Source organism: Octopus sinensis, linkage group LG14, assembly GCF_006345805.1.
Source record: "Octopus sinensis linkage group LG14, ASM634580v1, whole genome shotgun sequence".
In the NCBI taxonomy this organism is placed as follows: Eukaryota; Metazoa; Mollusca; class Cephalopoda; order Octopoda; family Octopodidae; genus Octopus; species Octopus sinensis.
Genome location: NC_043010.1, coordinates 10,475,675 through 10,492,461, shown reverse-complemented (window position 1 = coordinate 10,492,461; position 16,787 = coordinate 10,475,675). Strand labels below are relative to the sequence as shown.

Sequence of the window (16,787 nt, the reverse complement as noted above, 5' to 3'; positions counted from 1 at the left end):
AGATTAATATCATTGTTATATTTGTTGCTGTTACTATTGTTATTTTTGTTGTTATTATTATTGCTGTTATTATCATTATTATTATTGCTATTAAGCTAGAACTGGCTAATTTGATATTGAGGTTTGGTGACAACAACTCTCCTCAAATCTCAAGAACGTATTTAGGATTCTTGCAGAATATAGGTTTGTACTTTTCTGCAGGTCAACAAGGCAAATCTCAAGTCCACTACATTTCACTCCCTTTGGTAGCATTTTGGGTGCTATACCAAGTGTATTGATTACCACATGACTAATTACTGTCCACAGGCTCTTCAGCTCTCTGATTAGAACCCTGGTATTTCTCAATTTAAAAAATTTCTTTGGTTTCTTCTTTGTTATCAAAGACAGTTACAAAGTATATGTTCTTATATTTTATTTTGTTCTCTATAGGCGTAGGAGTGGCTGTGTGGTAAGTAGCTTGCTTACAAACCACATGGTTCCGAGTTCAGAAGACACCTTGGGCAAGTGTCTTCTACTATAGCCACATGGTTCCGGGTTCAGAAGACACCTTGGCAAGTGTCTTCTTCTATAGCCTCGGGCCGACCAAAGCCTTATGAGTGGATTTGGTAAATGGAAACTGAAAGAAGCCTGTCGTATCTATATATATATATATACAAAGAATAAGTCCTGGGGTCGATTTGCTCGACTAAAGGTGGTGCTCCAGCATGGCCGCAGTCAAATGACTGAAACAAGTAAAAGAGTAAAGAGTAAAGAGTATTCCGCTCACTTTTTTTTCCAGATCAGGATTGCTTTTATTTTCAGCTCCTATATTCCAGTTACTTCTTTCCCAGATCTTTATATATTAAAATTTCTCCATTTTATTTTAAAATACCTTGTCATCTTTTGGAACTGAGATATAGATTAACCCTTCTGATACCAACACAGCTGAAACCGGCTTTGGCTCTGAGTACAAAATGTCTTGTTTTCATAAGTTTTGAATTAAAATCTTCTATTAAACCTCAGTCACAAATTATGTCCCTATCACTAGCTTAATGATAAACCAAGTTATTTTACTAAATTCTTTGTTATATTCAAAGTAATTGAAAGAAACAGAGAGCATCTCAAAATAAATACAGTAATGAAAGGGTTAAGAGAGAATTCTCTTCCTGTTGCTCTTTGACAACATTATCCCGATGATTGGCCTTGATTGTCCTGTTTGTGTGGAGATTGACATATTTCCAAGTAGGCCCACTTTGTCATTCTCTGAGACTCTTGTATACGCAAACGCCACCTCTTTTCTGTTAGTATTGCATACTGCTGGTATAACTTTCATTGTATTTAAACCCCATTTCTGTCATCGCTGTTACTGTATTATTTCTTGGTTAAGAGTTAACTCCAGATACAATGAAGATAATTGTTTCTTCTACTACATCACCGTATATTCTGTACCTACTTAACATGTGCATTGCTTCATTATATCCTTTTGGTTATTCCTGGCAGCAACACTTTCATTCAGTGCTGTAATGAAGAATCCTTCGGTCTCAGCCTTGAATTCTCTGTTATTCAGCTGACACTACAATTTTTCTTCATCTATTTCCCTCTTGGTATAGAAGCTTTTGTAGTGTTCCATGCCATTGCTTTGACAGGGCATTCAGAAATCCTCTTTTTTCTTTAGCTTACTTTACTCTTTTACTTGTTTCAGTCATTTGACTGAGGCCATGCTGGAGCACCGCCTTTAGTCGAGGAAATCGACCCCGGGACTTATTCTTTGTAAGCCCAGTACTTATTCTATCGGTCTCTTTTGCCGAACCGCTAAGTGACGAGGACGTAAACACACCAGCATCGGTTGTCAAGCAATGCTAGGGGGTACAAACACAGACACACAAACACACACACACACATACATATATATATACATATATACGACAGGCTTCTTTCAGTTTCTGTCTACCAAATCCACTCACAAGGCATTAGTCGGCCCGGGGGGCTATAGCAGAAGGCACTTGCCGAAGGTGCCACGCAGTGGGACTGAACCCGGAACCATGTGGTTGGTTAGCAAGCTACTTACCACCTTTAACTTTATCGCAATTTCTGTTATCATATCTCTTTGATCCTCATAAATGTCTGTCATTTAAGTCTTTGTTTCATATTTACTGCCTCTATTAATGACAAAAATGCAGTTCGTACTTTTTTTTGGTCTTGTTCCTGGTTTGTTATTAGTTACTAGCAACTATTTACAAGTTTTTGTAACTAATGACTGTATTATTTGTTTTCCATTTTTCTTCAGTAGAAATTTTAGTTGTCTTAAAATGAATATTTTATGATAATCATCTCATCACAAGCACTTTATCTCTCAATATTCCTGATAAATTTAATCTTGCAATGCTACATTCTAAACGAAGTTGGAGAAAATGAGCATTTATAAGATAACAATAAATTATATATCAAAGTTCTCTTTTATTTTCTACATACCACTGCAAACATAAACCTGTACCTACATAAATGGTATAAGACAATGTCGAGAAACAGAATGTCATCATGCTCAAAAATTTATAATTAGGCGCAGGAGTGGCTGTGTGGTAAGTAGCTTGCTTACCAACCACATGGTTCCGGGTTCAGTCCCACTGTGTGGCACCTTGGGCAAGTGTCTTCTACTATAGCCTCTGGCCGACCAAAAGCCTTGTGAGTGGATTTGGTAGACGGAAACTGAAAGAAGCCTGTCGTATATATGTATACATATATATGTGTGTGTGTGTGTTTGTGTGTCTGTGTTTGTCCCCCTAGCATTGCTTGACAACCGATGCTGGTGTGTTTACGTCTCCGTCACTTAGCGGTTTAGCAAAAGAGACCGATAGAATAAGTACTGGGCTTACAAAGAATAAGTCCTGGGGTCAATTTGATGCGACTAAAGGTGGTGCTCCAGCATGGCCACAGTCAAATGACTGAAACAAGTAAAAGAGTATAACAACTATCTTCTTTATCATCACCACCATCACCTTCAACAACAACACTAATGACAACAACATCACCAGCAATACAACGTCCCTCTTGTCATCATCTTCCTTGTCATTGCTTTTGTCTTTATTGTTACTTCCACAGCTGATGCCATCCTTTCCACCACAACCACCACCACCACCATCAGCATCAACATTGCAGTCACCATTATCGTTATTTTTGTGACCATCATCATCACTGGCATCATCACCATTGTCATCTCTCCTACCATCATCATCATCATCATTACCATTATCATGATCATAATTTCCATCATCATTGCCAACTCCACCATCATCGTCATCGTCGTCGTCATTGTCATCATCATCATCATCATCATCATCTTCATCATCATCATCATGGTCATAATCATCATAAACGTCATCATCATCATCAGCGTCATCATCATCATCATCATCATCATCAGCGTCGTCATCATCATCATCATCATCATCATCATCATCAGCTGCAGCAGCAACATCATTGTCATTGATGCTGTGATCATTGTTGCCATCATCATCATCATCATCATCATCACCCTTATCATCACCCTCATCATCGTCAGCGTCATCGTTGCTGTCGTCAGCAGCGGTGGCGGCAGCATCATTGTCGGTGACGTCGGCGGCAACATCAGCGGCGTCATCGTCGGCGTCATCATCATCATCATCATCATCACCATCAACACCATCAACAACTGTGATCACCATCATCATGCTAACCATCGTTATCATCACCATCAACAACCTTTCAATGCCTTTCTTGATATCTTTATGACCATGATTATTTTTTTTACTGTTGCTATTGGATCGAAACCCCTTTTACCAACCCCCCCCCCCCGCCATTCCACTTATGCAGTTTTTTAACCCCCCTTTCTTCCTCCTAATCTGACCACCATGTTTTAGCCTTAGTCATTGTCTATTAACATGAGTAGACAGATGGCTGCGAACAAATATACAAACATTAACGTTAATTATATCTACCATATGCATACCTTCACGATTATCTATGTGTGTGCATAGATGCACGTAGCGTTTGTGTGGTTAAAAATATTGAAATAAAGTTAAGTACACACACTTAATGTGTGTGTATTTGTGCTTACACATAGATACACACACATGCATATATATTATCCATGTATGTTTATTTAATAATTGATTTTCATCTACGCATATGTTTCAGTATATAAGCACATATATATATATATATATATATATATATATATATATATATATATATATATATAAATATAAATATATAATATATATATATACAATACACATCATATATATATAGATATAAATACCCACAGACATATATATATTGATATATATATAATATATATAGTATATATATAATATATATATATACGTATATATCTATATCTATATATATATATATTATATATATATATTTATATATATGCACAAACATACAACATGCATACATCTATGCTGATATACCTTTCCATATATAAATACACATATATACATATATATATATACACACACACATGTATATATATATAGATATAAATACCCAGAGAGTATATATATTGGGGGGATATATATGTATATAGATATATATATATATTATATATATATATACGTATCTATCTATCCATCTATATGTTTGTGCATATATATATATATATATTTATATATATGCACAAACATACACACATGCATACATCTATGCTGATATACCTTTCCATATATATATACACACATGCACACACACACACACACATGTATACACACACATGTATACACACACACTGCCATAGAGTGTGAGAGAGAAGTATGTGAAAGACATATTGTGGAATATGAAGATGGTGACTTGAAGAAGGAAAATGGTGATACAAAGACAAAAACAGAAAAAGCTGAAACGTACATAAATATATGTGTGTGTGTATGTATATATATATATATATATATATATATATATATGTATCATCATCATCATCATCGTCGTTTAACGTCCGTTCTCCATGCTAGCATGGGTTGGACGGTTCGACCGGGGTTCTGCGAAGCCAGAAGGCTGCACCAGGCTCCAGTCTAATTTGGCATGTTTCTACAGCTGGATGCCCTTCCTAACGCCAACCACTCCGTGAGTGTAGTGGGTGCTTTTTACGTGCCACCTGCACAGGTTGCCAGGCGGGGCTGGCAACGGCACGGTCAGATTGGTGTATTTTATGTGCCACCACCGGCATGGAAGCCAGTCGAGGCGGTGCTGGCATCGGCCACGAGTCGGATAGTGCTTTTTACGTACCACCAGACCAGGGATCCTGGCTGGTTCATATATATATATGTATGTATGTACACACACACACACACACACACACCCTTATACATACTAATACATACACCAACCCTATACATACACACATCCAGACCCCTCCCACGCACTTTTAGCTGGTCCCTCAACCCTTTTATCAACCCTATTATCTCCCCTTATTTCGCTCTCGCGTCTCATGTTGGATCTTTGACCTCTGGCCGAAATCAGATCGCCATGTTGATTCGTTAGCTACTGCACGCATTTTTTTTCTCTCCTTCTTTCTTTCTGTTTTTCTCTCTCTGTGTATCTTTCTGTTGAAGAGCGTAGGCTCGAAACGTTAAAGACTTGTTTTATTTATATTTCCTGAGCGCCATACTAATACAATTGTTCATTTGTTTTCCACCTGCCTTCGTCTTTTGTTTATTTTCATAAAGCTTCCCGTTATATATATATATATGTATATATATATATGTGTGTGTGTGTGTGTGTATACATTTATTTTATATGTATATGCATATTTATATCTATATACATATATACGTATAGATATATACGCATAAACATACATAGACATATATGCATGGATACTTGCATAGAGATATAGCTACACGCATAAATAAACAAATAGATAGATTGATAGATCTTGCTGTGTGTGAAATGTAGTAATGGTAATTGTGGTAGGTATGGGTGATGGTGGTGTTGACAGCGGTGGAGTGGTGTTCGAAACAGCAGCAACGGTGATGGTTATGATGGTGGTGGTGATAGTGATGGTGGTAGTGGTGCTGGTGAGAGAAGAAACTTGATTAGAAGGAAGGCAATGATTGTTTTTATGAGTCAATGTAATGTTGTCTTAAATTTTAATTTTCTTTTCTGCTTAATGATTAGGAAAAGTTAATGGAATGTAAAAGCTTTGCTTATACAGTCGTAGATTTTCGGGGATATCACGTTCATCTAGAGATATAAAATTGCAGAAAATTTGGCAGAGCAAATCTAACTCATGTTTTATACTTGTTTATATTTTTAATTGGCTTTTGGAAAAGCTAATTTAGATTGTTTCTGATTGTGTTTCAATTGATATTCTAGAGATGGTTACACATTCACATATGTTTCTATGTATTCAGCTAACAACGGCTAGCTGCTGCTCTAAGATTGCTTATAGATAGAATGGCAAAATGCACATGTGTAAGCATGTACATACATGCATATATATATATAGTGTGTGTGTGTGTGCATGTATGTATATCATATATATATATATATATATATATTATATATATATATATATTATATATATATATATATATATATTATATTTATTTATATATTAATTTATTTATATATATATATATATATATATATATATATTATATATATATATATATATATACATACATGCGTACGTTATAGAGTTTACATTGCTATGTATAAATATATGCAAGTTTATTTGGGTATGTGTGTGGGTTTGTTTGTTAATACAATTTATATAGCCATGTTTTATATTTTATATATTCTTATCCATTTTTAATTTCATATAATCATTATATATAAACGCAAGTAATATAAATATGTAATTACAACTATCTATCTATCTATCTATCTATCTATCTATCTATCCATCCATTTATCTATCTCTTTATCTGCGTTTGTATGTATGCACGTGTGTGCATATGCATGTGTGTTTATATTTATGTCTTATACTACGGTTTCTTTGTGTATTTGTATGTATAATATATGGTAAACAAATTTCATAGGTTCTCTAAAATAAAAACACAGTGGCCTGTAGGTTGTGCAGTTTTACATATGTAATTTATAAATGTAATCCTGAAATGTCTATGGTGTACATGATATTACCACATAGTTAAATTCTATTTATCCCCCAGCAATGTCAGTCAGGTCCTCCTCAATATAGTCTTCTTCTTATGAGATGTATATCTTCAATACAGTATTTTTAATAGCAGTGTGTTTAACCCTTTCGCTACTGTATTTATTTTGAGATGCTCTGTGTTTCTTTCAATTGCTTTAACTATAACAAAGAATTTAGTAAAATAACTTAGTTATCATTAAGCTAGTGTTAGGGATGTAAATTGTGACCAAGGTTTGGTGGAAGATTTTAATTCAAAACTTTACGAAAATAAGACATTTGTACTCAGATCCAGAGACAGTTTAAGCCAGGTTGGTATCAAAAGGGTTAAGAATTGTTTCTCTATTATATATTTTAACCCTTTTGTTACCTTATTTCTGTTGAGATGCTCTGTGTTTCTTTCAATTACTTTAAATATAACAAAGAATTTAGTAAAATAACTTAGTTATCATTAAGCTAGTGTTAGGAATGTAAATTGTGACTAAGGCTTCGTGGAAGATTTTAATTCAAAACTTATGAAAACAAGACATTTTACCACATAACCAGAGCCGGTTCTGGCCGGGTTAGTAACAAAAGGGTTAAGGAGTACATTTTGCAGCCATGTGGCTCCAAGTTCAATCCCAAGTGCAAGCTGATATATCGGTTAAATATTACTGTTCTACTTTATCATCACGTTTATCGATGCTTCATGATTGAAATTTGGTAGGTAGAAATTGCATAGAAATCTTATAAATATGTATGTGTGATAATGTGTGCCTTTGTGTGTGTGTGTGTGTGTGTGTGTGTGTGTGTACGTGTGTGTGCATGTCTGTATTTATATTTACTAGTGTAGGTGCAGGAGTGGCTGTGTGGTAAGTAGCTTGCTTACCAACCACATGGTTCCGGGTTCAGTCCCACTACATGGCACCTTGGGCAAGTGTCTTCTTCTATAGCCTTGGGCCGACCAAATCCTTGTGAGTGGATTTGGTAGACAGAAACTGGAAGAAGCCCGTCACATATGTATATATATATATGTGTGTGTGTGTGTGTGTGTGTGTGTGTGTGTGTGTGTGTGTGTGTGTGTTGTGTGTGTGTGTGTGTATGTTTGTGTGTCTGTGTTTGTTCTTCCAACATTGCTTGACACCGATGCTGATGTGTTCATGTCCCCGTAACTTAGTGGTTCGGCAAAAGAGACCGACAGCATAAGTACTGGGCTTACAAAGAATAAGTACTGGGGTCAATTTGCTCAACTAAAGGTGGTGCTCCAGCATGGCCACAGTCAAATGACTGAAACAAGTGAAAGTGTGTAAACATAACCCAGTCTCAGGCTTTAGAGCAGGGAAGGAAAACTTCTATTAAAAGTTACAATAATATTTGTAGAAAATTTCTACAAATCCATCTTTACTGCTTTCTGACCTGCAGTCTTCTGGCCCTCTTCCAGCCCGGATCTCAACCTCTGGATTATGCCATGTGGTGCATTTTGAAGCATGCCACCAACAAATGCCCCCACCCCGACATCAACTCTCTGAAAGCTGCCACCAATGAGGAATGGGCCAGGATCTCCACGGACTTTGTAGTGAAGAGTTGTGCAGGGTTCTGGAGCCATGCGGAGGCCACAATTGCAAACAATGGAAGCCACATAGAAAAAAATTGTTCATTTTGTAATTATATGTGAATGTTATTAACCTATTTTTGAATTACTAAACCTATAAATATGCAATGGTGGAAGCACGTGGCTTAGTGGTTAGGGTGTCAGCATCATGATCGTAAGATAGTGGTTTCAATTCCTGGACCGGGCGACGCATTGTGTTCTTGAACAAAACATTTCATTTCACGTTGCTCCAGTTCACTCAGCTGGCAAAAATGAGTAATGTTGCGATGGACTGGCGTCTCGTCCAGCTGGAGAACACATGCGCCATTGAAACTGGGAAACCGGGCCCATGAGCCTGGCTAGGCTTTAAAGGGCACATTTATTTATTGTTATTTATAAATGTGCAATGAGAGAATTTCAAATGTTACAGCAATTTTTCAAGTTTTGCTTCCCAGACTCTGTCCATTGATCCACATCAAAACAATATTTTAGCAATAGGTGCAGGAGTGGCTGTGTGGTAAGTAGCTTGCTAACCAACCACATGGTTCCAGGTTCAGTCACACTGCGTGGCACCTTGGGCAAGTGTCTTCTGCTATAGCCCCCGGGCCGACCAATGCCTTGTGAGTGGATTTGGTAGACGGAAACTGAAAGAAGCCTGTCGTATATATGTATATATATATATATGTAAGTGTGTGTTTGAGTGTCTGTGTTTGTCCCCCTAGCATTGCTTGACAACTGATGCTGGTGTGTTTACATCTCCGTCACTTAGCGGTTCAGCAAAAGAGACCGATAGAATAAATTCCGGGGTCGATTTGCTCGACTAAAGGCGGTGCTCCAGCATGGCCACAGTCAAATGACTGAAACAAGTAAAAGAGTAAAAGAGTAAAGAGTAATCCATGAAAATAAGTTCCAAACTGAAAAAAAATACTGGATTCAATATGATCTACAGCAAATCTTTTGTGCAGTGCTCCAGCATGGCCACAATCAAAATGAGTAAAAAGGAGTAAAAGAATAAAGGAATGCTAATCTTGTTTCAGTTATTCCAATGTATGTTTGTTTTTAATGGCACACACTCACTTCCTACCTCTTATGGACTTTCAGAGTAACGTTGTACAGTAGAGATAAAATTCTGGAGGCTTTGTCTTGTCTTTGACAGTATTTTCAGTTGTTGCTTATAGCATCTTTGCTTCTCACATTATTAATGCTCTTGATAGAAGCTTGAGTAACAATCATACAGTTTGCTTAACTATACCTAAGCATGAGAGTGTGTGCGTGCATAAATAATATATCTGCAATATATAGGCGGCGAGCTGGCAGAAACGTGAGCACGCCGGGCGAAATGCGTAGCCGTATTTTGTCTGCCGTTACGTTCTGAGTTCAAATTCCGTCGAGGTCGACTTTGCCTTTCATCCTTTCGGAGTCGATAAATAAAGTACCAGTTATGCACTGTGTTTGTCCCCTCTATGTCTAGCCCCTTGTGGGCAATAAAGAAATATATATTTAGTATTTCAGTTTCTGCATTCTCCATATAAGCATCTAACCATACATAACAATTTTCACAAAATAATACTATTCAATATGTTATTCTGTTATCCAGGCTGTTCCACTGATCAGATCAACTGGAACCCTCGTTGTCATAAGCGACGGAGTGCCAATGAATGTGTGTGTGTTGTGTGTTGTTTGTGTGTGTGTGTGTGTGTGTGTGGTAAAGAGCTAAATGTTTCAAATCTGATGCTCTTCTAAATACGAACCCTTTCAGTGGCCTCCAACAGAGTGCAAGGATATGGAATGCCTATTCAGAGACAAGAACTCACAATGGATGCAGCTTATATAAAATCAGTGTCATCACCCTCAAGGCTCAGAACATTTTTTGCAGCATGGGTTTTCATAAACTTCATTACCAGACAGCCACAAATTTGAATGTGGGTAAAATTATATCCATGGACTAGGGATTTCTCCACCTCTTGTATGTGCTACCACTCCATCTACTGGAAGGAAATAGCAACTTAAACCCTCTTGAAACCATATCTCACTATCTTAGAATTATAATATTTACTCTTTTACTTGTTTCAGTCATTTGACTGCGGCCATGCTGGAGCACCACCTTTAATCGAGCAACTCGACCCCGGAACTTATTCTTTTGTAAGCCCAGTACTTATTCTATCGGTCTCTTTTGCTGAACCGCTAAGTAACGGGGACATAAACACACCAGCATCGGTTGTCAAGCAATGCTAGGGGGACAAACACACACACGCATATATATATACATATATACGACGGGCTTCTTTCAGTTTCCATCTACCAAATCCACTCACAAGGCTTTGGTCGGCCCGAGGCTATAGTAGAAGACACTTGCCCAAGGTGTCACACAATGGGACTGAACCCAGAACCATGTGGTTGGTAAACAAGCTATTTACCACACAGCCACTCCTGAATAAAGTAGTCAGAACAGACTTTTCCTTAAAAAATCCTATATGGGAATGGTCATAGCTCATAGGTATTTGTCCGCTATTTTGTCCTGAGGTTTATGAACAACAATAACAACAACAGCAACAACAATTTATACTGGCTTTATTTTGAAGAAGATTTTATTGGCATTCTATATTTATTCTTCATTCTGTGTCTAAGAAGAAATGGCTTTTCCCTCAGCACAAATTCCGCTGCCACATCATGTATGTCTCCATCAAGGAAAAGGCATGTTTGATATGATCATCTTTTTCCCATTTTTTGGTTTCTTCTTTTTTTTATGCTTTTTATGTACTTTCCTTTTTCCGTAAACCTTTTAGCAATAATCTCATAAAGCTGGTTTAGGTTAGTTCGTACTGCCAGCCAATATTATCTCTGAATCATAGGCCAGCTGTCCAACGCTTAATCCACTCAAACATTTTTATGTCATCCAGTAACTTTGAACCAAGGTAGATATAACTTGAAAGTAAATGTGATGGATATCATAGCATATGAATCTTTCTACTTAAAATACTTTTTAATCCATAAAAGAGTCTAAAATTTCAGCATTTTTACCATCTTAAAAATCCCTCTATGAATTATATGTGCAAGATAACCATATAAATGATATAGCTGGAAATGTTGAAAAAATATTATGAGACAAAATAGATACTTATTTTTTAAAAAATCTATATGAGGTAGGAGTAACAAAGATATGTATACGGATGTTTACAAGTTGATGGTGGGGCTTAAATTATATGTGTAGATGCTAATGGTTAGCTGTGTACATAAATCTGCTATGTTAATTTTATGGCTATTTCAGACGTTTGTTACTGAATATAAATCATACAGAAAGAAAAAAAATAAATCGCTGAAATTAGCCTGTGAGCTATCTCTAATATAGGAATATGGCTGTTGGATGTATGTACTTAAACTGTGTACATATATGATTTTTTTTTCCCTCTCTGTTATATTTTAGCAGTAAACTTTGGTTATGAGTGTAGATGTTACTGGTTGGAGATGAACTCAGGCTATTTGCATAAATGTACATGCCAGCAGAGTAGTTATATTGTATGTGTAAATACATTTGTTGGCAATATGTTTTTGAAGAAAATATATTTTTATAGGAGATCTGCTAAAATTTGTCTTCATATTAATAATACACGAAGCTTAGGAAACTCTTAGGCTAAGAAATAACACTGAAAATTTCATTTTTTGTTTTCCACTCTTCATATTTTTGACAATATATTTCTCTAAACTTTTTTTTTTTGAAAGCCAACAACTGATACAATAAATAATATCCAAGGGTTTAATGAAATTTAGCAAAAATTGAGAGAAACTGTCTTTTGTATGAGTCAATCCTCAATTGATCATAAATAAACGAAGAACAAAATGTTCAATTTGGCTTCAGCCGTTCTTCTCTTTTGACATCTTCTTGCAAAATAAAATACCGACCTTTTTTCTTTTTGCTATTCCTTAGATATAAATGAGGGAAAGGGAAAAAAAAATGTTGAATAAATTTCTTACAGTTTTCCATCATTTCTTTGTCCTTAGTGGCAGCCAAGATAAAACTCAATGAGAAAACTGTTTGGAATATCCAAACCTCAATAAAATAAAATATTAAAAATAAAAAAAATGGAAGGAAGTAAAAATGAATAAATAAATAAATAGATTAAAAAAGAAAAGTAAAGGAAGAAAAGAAAAAGTAAAATGTAAGAAAAGAAAGACAAGAATTTCACTGAATTCCCAAAACAAAAATGAAGACATTTCGGATTATTGATGAATTAACAATAGATTGCTTATGAATATTTTTCTGCTTGGAGTAGTTTCAACCGACAAAATTATTTGAGCAGAAGATATAAAAAATGTATTATGCAAAAGAAGATAAACAAAACAGCAACCAAATATGAAATAAAAAAAAACAACAGAGGAAGGAAGGAAAAGAAATAATACTAATAATAATAATAATAATAATAATAATAAAAATAAAATGGGAAATAAAAATAAAAAAATAATGGAGACTCCCTCCACCCAACACACACACATACACACACACACACAAAATAACAAAGATGAATAAATAAAAGCACTATTTCCAGGGGAAAAATCAATGATTTTTCATACATCAATAGGCTTCTTTAGAAAAATAGATTTGAAAGCCGTTTCTATTGTTTAATCATAGATTGAGGCCAAGCAAGCATGGCTGAAAGGCTAAAACATTAACTTGGATTGTACATCTTTATACTTCAGTCAACTTATAAGTAGTCGTGCTGTCAGTGAAGAGAGTTCTCAGCTGAGAAGGCTAGGACCAAGCAAAAGCGTTGAATGGATTTTTGACAGAATAAACAAGATTTTCTTCCCAAATAGAAAATTGAATTTTGTGCAAGAGTCTATATGAAATGTTATTTTTAGAGAAAATGGAAGGTAGTCTTCTTGGAGATTGGAAGGGTGGTTGGTAGTTTGGGGGTTGTGTGGGGAATAAGAGACAAACAATGTTTTTATTGAATGTAAGTGTGTGACAATCTAGCTTCAAACACACGCACACACACACACACACACACACATACATACATACACTTACATAAAGAAATACTTACATTCATAAGCTTGTATACATATGCCTATATATGTGTGTATATATATATATATATATAGAGAGAGAGAGAGATACACATACATACATACATACATACATATATATATAGGTAGACAGATACATATATATATACACATACATATATATGTTATATATATACATGTATATACATATATATGTACATCTATATCTATCTATCTATCTATCTATCTATCTATCTATTATCTAGCTATATAATATATATATATATATATATATATATATATATATATATATATACTAAAAAACACTTATGAAATGCAACAATATGTGCATATTTATAGCCAGTAGTGTATATATATATGTATACACCTATATATATATATATATATTATATAATATGTAGATATGTATGTGTGTGTGTGTCTGTGTATCCACACACACACACATGCACACATATATATGCAAGGGAAAAGGTTGCCAGTGACTTTAAAGTTTTACTGTGGGGCAACTTCATATGACTGTATATAAAAAACACATAAATATACATATCTGTGTGTGGAGATGTGTGTGTGTGTGTTGTGTGTGGAGATGTGTGTGTGTGTGTGTGTGTGTGCTGTGTGTAGAGATGTGTGTGTTGTGTGTATAATGTATGTGTCTGTGCTTCATCTATCAATAATGTGACTAGCTCAGTTTTTATTCAATAAACTTGTTTGAGTTTTATGATAGAAGTGGTAGGGTGGTGTGGAGAAGAATAGGGGAATTTCAGTCCAATCCATTCCACATAAACCTTATTAACCAATAAAGAAGAACAAAACTATTCGAAACAGTCACACACGCATGCACGCACACACACACACACATGAGCAAACACATACATATACATGCTCACACATAGACATATACACATACAGGCATATGTGTATATGTCTATGATACACGCATAGAGATAAAGACATACTGACACATGGAAAAGCCAACATACATACACATACACACTTACTGCACATACTGCTATACATGCTCACACACACACACACATACACAGTGACGCACACACACACACATACAGATGCATGTGCATGATGCTACACATATTTACACGCAAGCTTAGTCCAATATGCAATGCGTGCCTTAAGATTAATATGCTTGCTGTTATGTGTATGTTGGAGAACACCAGCAGCATGCACACACACACACACACACACAAACACATGTGCACACACTCACACACACTCACATAAGCACATACTCACATATATACAGACACACACTCACAGGTACATACACACACTAACACGCACACACAAACATGCACACACACAAACACACTAACACACGCACACACTCACACACACTCACATAAGCACATACTCACATATATACATACACACACTCACAAGTACTTACACACACCACAACACATGGACCACACACAACACACAGAGACATATATACCACACACATACGCACACACACACACACTCAGACATACTCACACACACACACTCACACACTCACATAGGCACATACTCACATACATACATACACATAATCACAGGTACACACACACACACTCAGACGCATACACACACACATTCACACACACACATACAACACATACACCACACACAACACACAGAGACATATATACACACACACACACACACACACTCATACACACACTCACACACTCACATAGGCACATACTCACATACATACACATAATCACAGGTACACACACACACTCACACACACATGCACACACACATGCACACACACACACAACACATATACCACGCGCACACACACACACACACACACACACACACACGCACACACACACACACTTAGAAACAGCAAGAGAGCTGCAGGCACACACAAACTATCTACATATATGAGAAACCTAACTAGAGATGTGCACGGCAGCAGCGGCAGCGGCAGCAGCAGCAGCAGCCGCAGTGGCTGTCATATACCGGCAGCAGTCAAAGTAAGAACTCTGCATCAGGATGTACGTCTCCAGTTGAGATGAATTTACACGGATAATATGCCACAGGTAAGTCATACTATAATCACTAAGGGAGTTTCTTTTTGAAATTTTGAATATCAGAAATTTGTTTGTTTTTTTTTCTTAATTTCTTAAATTATACATGTTTATTATATATTATTTAGTAATCTAGACAAACTACGAAGAATTTTTGTTTTTATATAGGGAAATATTCTAAGATCTATTTAGAAATTTTGGTAAATATTCTCTTATGAATTCTCTTTCTCAAAACGTAAGAACAGGAAAATCAAAACAAAGACTTACACAAAAAGTCAGGAATTAAATCTTTTTCTCTCTTTTCTGCTTCTTTTTCACTTTTTTTTTAAATGTTTTCACTTTTATTCTTACTTTCTCTTCCTCTTTTTCTTTCTTTCTTTTTGTTTACTTTCACTTTCAGAATCATTTTGTTTCTTGTTCCTTGTTTTCTCTTATCTTCCTTTTCACACTTTTACTTCTCTCTCTCTCTATCTCTCTCTCTCTCTCTAGCTCTCTCTCTCTCTCTTTCTCTTTCTTCCTCTCTCTTTATTTATTTGTTTCTCTTCTCTTCTTCATCTCTTTCTTCTACTTTTAAATCTTTCCTTTTCAGTTTCTCACTTTTCTAAATCTTTATTTCTTTTGTGTTGATAACTTTTTAATCTGTTATTCTTATACTTTTTTAGTCATCATTCTTTCTTTCATTACTTGACACTTTCTTAACATTTTTATTCACTTTCTTTCTTCCCCATCTAAAAACTTATTCCTTCTTCCATTTATATACTTTTATACCAAAATAGTTACTTTGTTGATTTTACAAGTTTTGAAAATACATAAAACAAATACTATAACTTTTTACAATAAATGGATTTCATTTTCACAATCATCTAAAACATGCTAATTAAGTAATAATAATCAATTAAATAAATAAAATCATTTGGTAAACTTGATGTTTTAAGCATACAAATGTTAAGGTATGTATTGAAAATTGAGGACTGTTCTAGCTGGTTATGATTATAAGTTTAACAAACATTTGTTAACTTTTTTCATACCATATGAGAAACCATTC

General features: G+C 35.4%; 1 protein-coding gene across 5 annotated transcripts in view; it reads left to right on the top strand.

Moving 5' to 3' along the window:
* Positions 1-15,580: 15,580 nt before the first annotated feature.
* LOC115219474 (protocadherin beta-6-like) overlaps positions 15,581-16,787 on the top strand; it is a 200,959-nt gene continuing 199,752 nt past the window's right edge. For 2 of the 5 annotated variants that reach the window (XM_029789644.2, XM_029789643.2), the window contains exon 1: positions 15,582-15,754. The gene's annotated coding sequence lies outside the window, so the exon portion shown is untranslated. Of the gene's footprint in view, positions 15,755-16,787 lie in introns of all 5 variants that reach the window. The other 3 variants (XR_005001784.1, XR_003882299.2, XM_036508607.1) reach the window with 2 other exon arrangements.